Source organism: Nelumbo nucifera, chromosome 4, assembly GCF_055504915.1.
Source record: "Nelumbo nucifera cultivar China Antique chromosome 4, China Antique-T2T, whole genome shotgun sequence".
Lineage (NCBI taxonomy): Eukaryota > Viridiplantae > Streptophyta > Magnoliopsida > Proteales > Nelumbonaceae > Nelumbo > Nelumbo nucifera.
This window is the reverse complement of record NC_142652.1, coordinates 71,791,833-71,806,089: the sequence shown is the minus strand read 5'-3', so window position 1 is coordinate 71,806,089 and position 14,257 is coordinate 71,791,833. Positions and strand designations below refer to the sequence as shown.

Sequence of the window (14,257 nt, the reverse complement as noted above, 5' to 3'; positions counted from 1 at the left end):
AACGTGCATGGCTTCCAGCTGCATGTCATCTATCTTCTTGCTGAGGGCGCCGATTTGTGCAGATAGTGCTGTATAGGTGTCTACATTGTGAATGTCGGGTTGCCTCCTAACTTGGGTTCTCTCGGAATGCTACTGATAATTATTTGCAGCCATTTCTTCAATAAGTGCATGAGCAATTTCAGGTGTCTTTTTGTTAATGGACCCTCCGGCTGCAGCATCCATGATGGTCTTGTTTGCTTCAGTCAATCCATTGTAGAATGTCTGAACCTAGAGCCAAACGGGAAGTGCATGATAAGGGACCTTCCTCAATAATTCCTTGTAGCGCTCCCATGACTCATATAATGATTCCCCGTCTTGCTGAGAAAAAGTAGTGATATCATTCCTCATCTTTGCAGTCTTGGATGGAGGGAAATACTTGGATAGGAAGCGGCTGGCCATTTCATCCCAAGTTGAGATTGATCCAGCTGGTAGAGAGTTCATCCAAGTCTTAGCCTTGTCCTTTAAAGAGAACGGAAATAATTTGAGCCTCACAGCATCATCACTAACTCTGTTGTGTTTGAATGTGTCACATATCTCCAAGAAGTTGGCGATGTGAGTGTTTGGATCTTCATTAGCCAAGCCGCAGAATTGAACTGTGTTCTGAATCATCTGAATGATTGCCGGTTTGATCTCAAAGTTGTTAGTAGCTATTGCTGTTCTCAGAATGCTCGAGACTGCCCCAGTGAGGGTTGGCTTGGCATAGTCCATCATAGTCCTTTGCTCATCCATCTTCGTTCTTTCAGCTTTCCCTTGCTTCAAATCTCTAAGACGATGGTGAAGAGTTCGATCAATCTCTGGATCGTAGATGATGCTCTCCTTCCCACTGTTGTGTCATATACTAAACAAGTCAAATTCGTAAGGATACTAATACACACACAACATGAATATATTATACAAAACCAGATTAAAAACTGTAGATAATTCCTAATATTGTTATGATAATCCCCAACAATGACTTTAGAAACTTGATGCATTAAGACTGCACTAGCAAGTGCACAAGCCGGCCAAGTAATATACTGATGAGTGGAGTATTGTTCCCACGAGGATTAATCCAACAACTACTAGTACTAAATGTGCCTTATGTTATCTGACAATCCGAAAATTGAAGACTTACTTCATAATTAACGAACTATCCTAGGTATTCTCAAATTAAACCACCTTAATCAATTAGAGAAAGTGCTTCATGAAGGTGCTTGCAGAATCAGTTCAGCAGTTATATCGTTAAGCTATCCAACTGAAGTTGATTTCAGTTGTGGGTTGGCGATTTCCTAATTGTTATGAATAGCCTCCGTCGAGCACATGCCAATCTATCTATGAGTAACAACCCTTATATCTCTATCAAGAATTTAATTACTGTAGATGCATTAAAGACAAGAAAATTGAAAGAAATCAATTCTTGTTGAATGGATGCCAAACAAATCATGCAAATTATCTCTAAGATACATTCAATCTGTTTTCTTGATCAATTGGTCTGATTACCTAGACCCTTTTTCAAGCAATATAAGTAATCCAAGAAACAAGAACAGATCAGTCGAATTTACTCTTCGTATCGAAAACCCTAATCAAGAAATCCCAATACTGAATCACTATCAATTGGATTAGCTTAAATTATTAATCACAGATCTGAAATAACATCAATCATGGTTCGCATGGTAGAAAGAATTAAAGATTCAAACAAAAGAAAACCCTAGTTGAACCTAGGTTACCGAATTCGTTGAAAAAAGAAGAAGACAACCTAAAACCTCTACATGAATTTTCGATCTCCTCTCCAATTCTCCTTTGGCAGCCTTATGATCCTTCTCCTAGCACTTCTCCTTTGGTTCTTGTGTCAAGGGGTCGAACCCTAGAATTTCTTTTTCTTTTCCTTTTATACTCTTTCTTACAGCTTTAGGGTGAGAGTCGTACTCCCCTTTGAACTCTGCTAAAGTTAGCTGCCTCCTGGAGCCTCCCAACAAGTTGCGGCTGTGCCTCTATTTCCTGGGCCGAATTGCTCCTTTGTAGCAATATCACCATGTCTTCATTCTCTATTAACCCCAAACTGTTCCAAATTCCTATTTTCCTAAAATTCAGCTCAATTAGGGCAATAACCATTAAGATTTATCATAAACACCATGTATGAGACAATAAAAATAATGTGTAGCATGCACACACATCAAATACCCCCACACTTAAGCTTTTGCTTGTCCTCAAGCAAAGATAATAATCATAAACTGACCATTCCCCCAAATTACTCCTATCTATTGCATGAACTCTAGGATGAAAATGCGTTAAGTGATCAGAAATCATACATAAGTATTCTAACTCATCCCCATGACAAGCCACTCTTACCACATACACAAGAACGAAGGAAGAGAACATGAGATTCTTCATGCTCCAGCATTCAATTCCATTCAGTGTATATTAGCTCCTTGACTGCCATGACTAACCATCATCTCGAGCTTGATCTTAACTCCTGTCAATGCACTAAAATGAATATCCAACTATATTTTAGCCCTCTTGCACCTCAGCCGTCACCGAAAGAGTACATTATTATATTATTTTTTTTCTACTATGAGTGCATTTTATGCTCCATCTCACAAAGGTCACAAGCTAGAGGCAGATAGACATTACTCATATTCCAAATTGCTAGTTTTACTATTCAACTTGAACTAGTGGAGTTGGGACTGAACTCATATCATGAACCGCTAGTTTTACTATTCAATTCATGACAGCGGAGTAGTTCGGACTTTGTCCAAGGATAACTTATCCATGCATTGACAGTTCGTGATATTCACCAAATGCTCGAGTGTTCATTAAAATTTCAATCAAGTACAACTATACACCTGAATAGAATTAGCGTTGGCCATGGTGAAAATCCTATTCGGCTTCCTAACCCTAATATATTGTGATAAAATTGAATAAGTCACATAAACAAATTATAATACTTACAAGTAGTTTTCCTCAAACTTCATCATATTCTCTCTTGTGAATTCAGTTTATCGACAACAATTAATTTTGAGGAGCTTACTAGTTTTTGCGGCCTATCAATGTATTTATGTATGCGGGTGCATAACTATAGCCTCCCCCACACTTATAATAAACAGTGTCCTCAATGTTCATATGAATAGAGTGCGAAAATGGTTTAGCAATGTGGAAAGTAAGAATTCAAGCATGTGAGGGGATTGAGAGAACTTCCCTGAAAAACTTTTGGAAATCTGAAGTGGCTCCTTTGTCATGAACCATCTAGCTAGTAAGGATAAAAAGGAACTAGGAGGAGAGAATGAAAAGCAACTATGGGTAATCAATAATCAATGAAAGTAAAACCCTAAAATTAGAAAAAGAAAGAACTCTAATGATACAGAAAAAAAAAAGAAAACTACTTATCGACATTGGGTTGCCTCCCAATAAGCGCTTGTTTTCTGTCTGAGGCTCGACATTCCGTTGTGATCAATGATCATCTAGGTATACAGTTGATGGGGTAGGCAATGCTCCATCTACTATATATGGTTTGAGGCACTGACCTTTGACCTTAAACGTGCCTTGTGTTGGGTGCGTTACCTCTACAGCTTCGTGAGGGAAAATTTGCGATATGGTGAAAGGCCCGGACCACCTCGATTTCAGCTTACTTGGGAACAACCGGAGGCATGAATTATATAATAGTACTTGCTGTCCTACCTGAAAGTCATGCCTCAATAAATTCTTGTCATGCCATCGTTTGGTTCGTTCCTTATATATCTTGGCATTCTCATAAGCTGCAAGTCTAAATTCATCCATCTCATTTAGTTGCATCCGTCTTTGTGCACATGCGGCCTGCAAATCAAAATTCAATAACTTCATGGACTAATACACTTTATGCTCAAGTTCAACGGGTAAATGACATAGTTTGCCAAAAACCAACCTATATGGGGACATGCCAATAGGTGTTTTGTATGCAGTCCTATATGCCCACAATGCATCATCTAACTTGACAGACCAGTCCTTTCTTGAAGAGTCTACCGTCTTTTCGAAAAATCTTTTTAATTCCCTATTAGCTAATTCGACTTGGCCACTGGTTTGAGGGTGATATGGGGTTGCTAATTTATGCATGACACTATATGGCACGTGGTGTGCCGAATCGAGTGAATAGATTTTTAAGGAATTGGACTACTCTCCTAGAGTCATTTGTGGGTAAAGCCATGGCTTCCACCCATTTGGACTCATAGTCGGCAATAACTAGGATGTATTTAATTCCAAAAGAATTTGGGAAAGGTTCCATGAAGTCAATACCCCATACATCAAAGATTTCACATATTAATATGTTAGTAAGAGGCATTTCATTGTGTTGAGAGATAGTACCTATCCTTAGGCGTTGGTCACATGCAGATACATACCTATGAGCATCCTTGAATAAGGTGGGCCAATAGAAACCTGATTGTAGCACTTTGGTTGTGCGATTGGCACCAAAATGGCCTCCTGCTTCTCGGTCATGGCAATATCGGAGCACCGACTCCGTCTCCTCATCGGGGACACATCTCCGAATGATCTGATATGCACAAAGCTTATACAAAAAGGGGTCCTCCCACAAATAATGTTTCACATCGGAGAAGAATTTCTTCCTCTACTGATATGAAAGATTAGGAGGGAGGACGTTTCCTGTGAGAAAGTTGGCAAAATCAGCATACCAAGGGGATGTATCTACCTGAATTGAGTAGAGCTGCTCGTCAGGAAATTCATCTCGGAGGATGCTTGTGGTCTTCCCTCCCAAATCTTAATCCTCTAACTGGGAGAGATGGTTTGCGGCAAGGTTCTCGGTGCCCTTTTTATCACGGATTTCGACATCGAACTCTTGAAGCAACAAAATCCATCTGATCAGCCTTGGCTTTGCATCATTCTTTGCAAGTAGATGTCTGAGTGCTGAGTGATTTGTATACACAATAACTTTGGACAAGATTAGATAAGAGAGAAATTTATCAAAAGCAAAAATTACTGCTAGTAGTTCCTTTTCTGTCGTGGTGTAATTCTATTGAGCTCCATTCAAGGTCCTGCTATCATAGTAAATTGGCTGGAAATTTCTGTTCACTCTTTGTCTTAGAACAACTCCAACTGCTGAATCACTCACATCGCACATCAGCTCAAAAGGGAGTGTCCAATATGGTGCTACCATGATCGGTGCATTAACCAGCTTATCCTTCAAGAAATTGTATGCTTCTAGGCATTCCTTTGTAAAATCGAAGGGCACATCTTTCTATAATAAATTGGACAGGGGCTTAGATATCTTGGAGAAATCCTTGATGAACCTTCTGTAGAATCCTGCGTGTCCCAAGAAGCTTCTCACGGACCGGATGGATGTTGGTGGTGGTAATTTCTCAATTGTCTCCACCTTAGCTCTATCAACCCCAATCCATTTCTGTGAAACCTTGTGTCCAAGTACAATACCTTCTTGCACCATGAAGTGGCATTTTTCCCAGTTTAGCACTAGATGAGTTTCCTTGCAATGCTTAAGTACCTTTTCCATGTTATGTAGACATGCATCGAAGGAAGAGCCAAAGATTGAAAAATCATCCATGAAAATCTCCATCAACTTCTCCACCATATCAGAAAATATAGCCATCATGCACCTCTGGAATGATGCTAGAGCATTGCATAAACCGAATGGCATCCTCCTGTAAACAAAGGTGCCGTAAGGACATGTGAAGGTGGTCTTCTCCTGATCTTCGGGTGAAATCGGAATCTGATTGTAGCCCGAGTACCCATCTAGGAAATTGTAGAACTCATGGCCAGCTAGTCTCTCTAGCATCTAATCGATGAAGGGTAGAGGAAAATGATCCTTACGTGTGGCTTCATTTAGTTTTCTGTAATCGATGCACACTCTCCATCTGGTAACCATCCAAGTCGGTATGAGTTCATTCTTCGCATTCGGTACCATAGTCATGCCTCCTTTCTTCGGCACTACTTGAACAGGGCACACCCATGAGCTATCGGAGATTGGGTAGATAATGCCTGCATCTAATAGCTTGATGACCTCTGCCTTCACCACATCTTTCATGTTCGGGTTCAAGCGTCTTTGGGGCTGAACCGTGGCCTTGCTTCCATCCTCCATCAGAATTTTATGAGTGCATATGGACGGATTGATACCCTTGATATCTGCTATCTTCCAAGCTAGAGTTGTCTTGTGTTCCCGTAGCACCCGTAACAATTTTTCCTTCTGCAAAGGGGTCAAGGCTGATGAGATAATCACTGGTAGGGATGATGGTGCTTCTAAAAAGGCATACTTCAAATGCGGAGGGAGTTCTTTCAGCTCCAGGGTGGGCGGCTCTTCGATCGAAGGCTTGCTTTTTGGCATTGAGGGTCTGTCCAAGCTCTCCAACTTGATGAACCTCTTTCCTTGAAACTGAGGGTTGGCATTAAGGTATTCTAACATGCTCTGAATTTCTTCATCGTCTCCCATTATGGTTTCTCCTTCTTGCATGCATAACTCAAAGGGATCGGCCGACCTGTTGACCTGAAAACACCTACCAACTACATAGTCAATGACATCTATCATATAACATGAATCATCACTAGAAGGTGCATGTTTCATAGCATCAAACTTCTTAAAAATTACTTCCTCATCTTGAATCCTAAGGCTTAGTTGTCCTTGTTGGACATCAATCATTACCTTTCCTGTAGCTAGGAAGGGTCGCCCTAGGATAAGTGGAACGTCAACGTCCTCTTCCATGTCTAACACTATGAAATCCACAAGAAAAGTAAATTTATCAACCTTAACAAGCACATCTTCTATGATTCCCCTAGGATGCTTAATGGACCTATAAGCTAATTGCAATGCAACTCTAATGGGTTGGGGTTCCCTCAGCCCTATTTTCTTAAAAACGGAATAGGGCATCAAATTTATACTAGCTCCTAAATCACACAATGCCTTATTAATCTTTAAACTTCCTATAGTGCAAGGAATAGTAAAACTCACTAGATCTTTCAGTTTCTGAGGCAGTTTGTTGAGGAGAATTGTTGAGCATTCTTCATTCAATGCAACTGTAGCCACATCTCCCAATTTCCTTTTGTTCACCAAGATTTCTTTAAGGAACTTTGCATAATGCGCCATTTATGATAAGGCATCTACAAAAGGAATGTTAATAGGTAAACTCTTGAAACTAATCAAGAAATCCCAATACTGAATCACTATCAATTAGATTAGCTTAAAAGATTAATCACATATATGAAATAACATCAATCATGGTTTGCATGGAAGAAAGAATTAAAGATTCGAACAAAAGAAAACCCTAGTTGAACCTGGGTTACCGAATTCGCTGAAAAAAAGAAGACAACCTAAAACCTCTGCATGAATTTTCTGTCTCCTCTCCAATTCTCCTTCGGCAGCCTTGTGATCCTTCTCCCTGCACTTCTCCATTGGTTCTTTTGTCAAGGGGTCGAACCCTAGAATTTCTTTTTCTTTTCCTTTTATACTCTTTCTTGTAGCTTTAGGGTGAGAGTCCTCTCCCCTTCGAACTCTACAAAAGTTAGCTGCCTCCTGGAGCTTCCCAACAAGCTGCGGCTGTGCCTCTATTCTCTTGTGCCGAATCGCTCCTTTGCAGCAATATCACCATGCCTTCATGCTCTATTAACCCCAAACTGTTCCAAACTCTTGTTTTCTTGAAATTCAGCTCAATTAGGGCAAGAACCATTAAGATTTATCATAAACACCATGTATGAGACAGTAAAAACAATGTGTAACATGCACACACATCAAAGATCTTCCAACCAGTGAACTTTGCCTTTCAGGTAAGATGATGAAATGGCCATTTACAGGTAAGCCTGAAAGATATACAGGCACAATAGACCTGATACATACCGATGTATGTGGTCCCATGAATGCTAGGACATTTAACCAGCATGTTTACTTTATAACATTTACCGATGATTTTTCACGGTATAGTTACGTGTACCTAATGAGACACAAGTTTGAATTCTTTGAAAAGTTCAAGTAGTTTAGACAAGAGGTCGAGAAATAGTTCAGGAGACAAATTAAGGCCCTTTGATCAGATCAATGAGGCAGATATCTCTCCAACGATTTCAAGGACTACTTAAGGGAAATTGGGATTGTATCACAAATAGCTCCTCCTGTTACACCACAATTAAACAGTGTATCGAAGTGGAGAAATCAGACTCTATTGGATATGGTCCGTTCACTTCTTGTCTACTCGGAATTACCTATATCCTTTTGGGGTTATGCATTAGAGACTACGATATACACGCTGAACCAGGTTCTAACCAAATCCGTTCCTAAGACTCCATATGAGCTATGGACCGGTAAGCGTTTTTTATGTTGTGGACTAATAATTTTGGTAAATCCGTTCCTAAGACTCCAAATCCGTTCCAACCAAATATGTTTTTTATGTTGTGGAACAAAGATTAAAAGCGTTTTTTATGTAAATAACATGAATCAATTTAGGTTGTGGACTAATAATTTGCATTTTGCTTTTATCAGAAATGACAAATGGATAATTCTCCAAGTTGTTGGATGATAATAAGCTTAAGGGCCCAAATTATGCTAACTGGTTCCACAACCTTATGCTGGTGCTGACGTCCGAGAAATTTGACAAGGTAGCCAAAAACCTTGCATCGGAACATCCGAGTGATAGGGCTTTTGAGGCCCGTAGGAGGGAATATCAAGAATGGGAGGAGAATAATTCTCTTGCCCGGTGTTATATTATAGCCTCCTTAGACAATCCGATACAGAGATAGTTCGATAAGATTGAAGTGTCCAAGGATATCATGGATAGTCTTAGGACCATGTATGAAGAGCAAAGTCATTCTACTCGATAGAAGGTCCTAAAGCTGGTTATGACCACTCAAATGACTGAGAACCAATAGGTTCATGACCATTATCTAAAGATAATGAGCTATATCAATGAATTGGAGGCTCTCGGTTCAGGGCTAGAGGAAGACACCAAAATTGATGTCGTCCTAAACTATTTGCCTCCCTTCTTTAATCAGTTTATCTTGAACTATAACATGAATAAGCTAAAGGTTAGCCTTCAAAAACTCAGCAATATGTTGTAGAGGGTTGAAGAACTGATTAAGAAGAACTAGCTGATTGCCATGGTTGTTGAAGGTGGCAAATTGGGCAAGAAAAAGTGGAAGGCAAAGAAGAAGCCTCGGAAAAAGGTTGGCAAACCTAAAAAGCAGAAGGACAAGAAGTCAGATGTTTGTCATTTCTGCAAGAAGATCGGCCATTGGAAGAGGAATTGTCCTCAATATCTGAAGACCAAGGGGATTCTACTGTTGTTGGTTACTTTTGCATCAGGTATATCCCTTCCTTAATCTTGGTTACAGATTTGGATTGATTTGTTTCAGGAACGAACTTTGAAAAATGCAATTTTTCTAAATCAGGGAATATGATTCCTGTAAGGGAGAAAGAAATTCTTTTAAATTTTGCCCAGCCATTCTGCATGGTTGTCAAACCTAAAAAGCAGAAGAAGGACAAGACATCAGATGACTGTCATTTCGGCAAGTAGACCGGCCTCTGGAAGAGGAATTGTCCCCATTATCTAGAGACCAAGGGGCTTCTACTTTTCCAGACTGACCACTGGAAGTGTAACCAATTTGTTGGTTACTTCTACATCCTAGTGTATTGACTCAGGGGCTTCTAATCATGCATGTAACACATTGCAGAAGTTCAAGACAAGTAGAAGGCTGAGTATTGGAGAAGTGACTCTTTACTTGGGGACTTCTGCAACGGTTGTAGCTATAGCTATAGGAACTATAAATTTTTATTTTAGAGAAAGAATAATTACTCTTAAAGGTTGTTTTATGTAGCTAATTTGAGAAGAAATTTGATTTCTGTTTCAAAATTGCGTATGGATGGTTATTCTATTTTATTCAGTAATATGATTACCATTAAATTGAATAACAAATTCCTCACTTACGGAGAACTTGAGAATGGTCTCTATGTTCTCCATCCTTCTCTGGAAATAAACTTAACCGAAACTACATTAGATATCATCCCCATGAAAAAAACACTTGATACAGTTAATCCCATGTGCCTGTGGCATTACCGACTTAGCCACATTAACATGAATGTTAGGACACATAATCAACAGAAGAAGGATAAGACATAAGATGCCTGTCACTTCTACAAGCAGACCGACCCCTAGAAGAGAAATTGTCCTCAATATCTGGAGACCAAGAAGCAAGGTAATTTCGAATCCAGTATCATGGAAACCAATTTGTTGGATACTTCTACATCCTGGTGTATTGACTCCAGGGTTTCTACTCAAACATGTAACACATTGCAGGGGTTCAAGACAAGTAGAAGGTTAAGTGACGGAGAAGTGACTTTTTACTTGGGGACTTATGCAACTGTTGCAGCTACAACCATAGGAACTGTAGAATTGTATTTCAGAGAAGGAATTATTTTACTTAAAGATTGTCTTTATGTACCTAATCTGAGAAGAAATTTGATTTCTATTTCAAAATTGTGTATGGATGATTATTCTATTTTATTCAGTAATGTGATCACTATTAAACGGAATAACAAATTTCTCACTTACAGAGAACTTGAGAATGGTCTCTATGTTCTCTATCATTCTCTAAAAACAAAGTTAACTGAAATTACGTTGGATGTAATCGCCAAGAAAAGAATTCGTGATACAGTTAATTCCACGTGCCTGTGGCATTACTAACTTGGCCACGTTAACATAGATCGTATCACAAGGTTGGTAAATGATGGTCCTTTGGATTTTCTAATTGTAGAAGATCTTCTAATCTGTAAACCTTGCCTTCAGAGTAAGATGACGAAACGACCATTTGCAGTTAAGCTTGAAAGATCTACATGCACACTAGACCAGATATATACTGATGTTTGTGGTCACATGAATGTTAGGACACGTAATTAGCACATTTACTTTATAACATTTACCAATGATTTTTCATGGTATGGTTACATGTACCTAATGAGACACAAGTTGAATCTTTTGAAAAGTTCAATTGTTTAGACAAGAGGTCCAAAAATAATTGGAAAGAGAAATTAAGGCCCTTTGATTAGATCGAGGAGGCAGATATCTCTCCGACGAATTCAAGAACAACTTAAGGGAAAATGAGATTGTATCACAACTAGCTCCTCCTGCTACACCACAATTAAATGGTGTATCAGAGAGGAGAAATTAGACTCTATTGGATATGGTCTGTTCACTTCTTGTCTACTCGGAGTTACCTTATATCCTATTGTGGTTGTGCATTAGAAACTGCGATATACGTGCTGAACCGGGTTCTTACCAAATCCGTTCCTAAGACTCCATATGAGCTATGAACTGGTAAGAAACCAAGTGCAAGACACTTGAAGATTTGGGGTTGTCCGACACATGTTAAAAGAACAAGTGCTGAAAAATTAGAATCCAAGACCAATCATTGCCTATTTGTAGGCTACCCCAAAAGCTCTGTAGGTTATTTATTCTATGATCCAAAGGAACAAAAGGTGTTTTGTTGTCGAAATGCCCATTTCCTGGAAAAAAACTTTATTTTGGATAGTCATCATCAGGAAGTTGTTCTTCATGAGGAGAGCCCAGGGGTAGTGGGAGATGTTCCATATGCTCTAGAAAATAACCACACTGGAAGGTCTACCTGGGTTTCTAGGCCTCTAGTTCGTTACGGCTATGATCAAGAAATTTACTTGATGGAAGCCATGATCAGTGAGGACGATCCCGTGACTTATACAGAATCTATGTTGGACAAAGATTTCTTGAAGTGGGTAGATGCCATGAGAGTAGTGGTGGACTCAATGAAGACCAATGGAGTCTGGACTCTCATAGATCCGTCCCCTAGGGTAAAATCAATTGGTTGCAAATGGATTTACAAGAGGAAGATGGGCTCTGATGGGAAAGTTGAGACATACAAGGCTCATGTTGTGGCAAAATGGTACACATAGAAAGAGGGAATCGACTATAAGGAAACCTTTTCTCCAGTGGTCATGCTTAATTCCATTAGGATTCTATTAGTTGTAGCAGAACACCATGATTACAGGATTTGGCAAGTGGATGTCAAAACCGCATTCCTGAATCGAGATCTTATTGAAAATATCTACATATAGCAACCGCAAGGATTCATTGTTGTAGGTTTGGAACACATGGTGTGTAAAATCAATCGATCCATATAAGGACTTAAGGAAGCTTCTAGGAGCTGGAACATTCGGTTTGACTTTGACCAAAATTCAGATAAGACCTGTGTTTACAAGAAGATAGTGGAAGATACGGTTACATTCCTAGTTTTGTATGTAGACGACATCCTACTCATTGGGAATGATGTAGGAATGTTAACTATGGTGAAAGTGTGCTTTCACAGCAATTCTCCATGAAGGATCTTGGAGAAGCCTTCTACATCTTGGGTTTTCGAATCTATAGAGATAGATCGAAGAGGATAATAGGATTTATCCTAGTCTACTTATATAGACAATTTTCAAGAGATACAGCATGGAGAAATGCAAGAAAGGAAATGTTCCTTTCAGGCATGGAGTCACTCTCTCCACGGGTATGTCTACCAAGACTTCTGAGGAGGTTGAGGGCATGAGAGAGGTTCCCTATGCCTCAGCAGTAGGGAGGATCATGTATGCCACGCTGTGCACTCGGCCTGACATTGCTTAGGCTGTGAGTGCGGTAAGTAGATATCAATCAAACCTAGGATAGGAGCATTGGACAACTGTGAAGAACATACTAAAATACCTTTGAAGGACAAAAGAGTTTTGTCTGGTATTCGATGGTAGTTCACTACCAATCCTCGGGTATACTGATGCCTTACTTCCAGTCAGACCGAGATGATAGAAAGTCTACATCTGGTTACATCTTTACATTAGGGTTCTATGTAGTAAAAAAAATAAAAGAAAATAGTCCACAATTCTAGCCAAGCACATTGTTGTAAGTGAGGCTGCCTAATGGATGAAGTTGTTCATCCTGGAATTTGGAATTTATTACATCAGCCATTTTACTGTTGTGTGACAACACTGGATTTATAGGAGATTGTTATTAAAAGGTAGCATTAGCAAAGAATGTGGTAGACCCATTGACTAAGCCACTGGCACAGAAAGTGTTTGAGAAACACGTGGACAGTTTGGAACAAAGGCTTGTACCTGATTGGACCTAAGTGCAAGTGGGAGTTGTTAGACAATGTATGCCCTTCCATCCAATCAGATTGATGTACATTATTGACATTTATTGTAAATGAATAAAGTACATAATTGATTCATGTTATTATTGTGTGTTTCTATGTAATACCCTTAAACTGGACACTTATGAGACTCGTGTTAGTTTAGAATTTTCACAACCGTTGGATAGACCTTGAGAGGTTTATCCTACCGAGGCTGACACTAATGTGCTGCCAAGTCGGTTGGGATGGCTTGTCTCAACTGCCAGGGTGAGACCTAAAGCACATGTAGTGTGGGTTTTCTTGAAATCCTGAATCGGACTATTTTCCAGTTATGCCCTGGACCTTGGAGACAGATGGGTAAAACAAGAAAGTTACACTTGACCCCTAAACTCGATTATGGTACTGCACTATGTTGGATTGGACTGTCTTTGATCTACCAATCAGTGAGATCCTAAGAGGGGGTCAAAACCTGGGTATGTTGGGGCAGTCCAAGAATTCACATGAGTGGGTGATTATAGTGATAGGATCAGCCCCTTTATCGGACAAAGTGAATGATCGGGGAATGCACTTTCTCTATTGAAAACCTTAATTGCCAGTTGATTTCAAATTTGTGGTGATTTGTTTTGCAAAATATATTTATATAGAGATATACATATATATTGTGGTTTCACAAAATGTTTGCAAAATGTTTTAATTCCCGGGATCCATGTGAGTAGGGAGTGCAACACTGTACCTTGCAGCTGAGGGAGATGTCCTTTTTTGTCGGGCAGTGTTTGATCATTATGGGCTGAGAGTTTAAGTGTAAGACCATTTAGGGCTTTTACCTAATGGGCTAATCTCACATCTGTCCATAGTTCTTGGGCCTTCATAAGATGGCTGGACCGAAGGACCATTTAGTGTAAATGTTGGGCCCATTAAGAGCCCATACTGATGGACTCAGGGGGTTCACTGTATTCAGTAGTGAATATAGCCAGGCCTTGTAATAGAGGCTAGGCTAAACCAATGTGGCTTATGTAGATATTAATTATGATTGGGTCTAATGCCATACAAAGAGGGCCAAACTAGCCAACACTTAAAGGGAAATGAGCATAAAAGCTTAATGGGCCTAAAGCCTAATTTGAACAGGGCT

The 14,257-nt window shown here is 39.6% G+C and overlaps 1 non-coding gene across 1 annotated transcript; it reads left to right on the top strand.

The window, feature by feature from the left end:
* The first annotated feature begins 283 nt into the window (after window positions 1-283).
* On the top strand, window positions 284-390 carry LOC148800711 (small nucleolar RNA R71). The gene has a single exon (XR_016071034.1). It is a non-coding gene; the product is annotated as a small nucleolar RNA R71 (small nucleolar RNA).
* The last annotated feature ends 13,867 nt before the right edge of the window (window positions 391-14,257 follow it).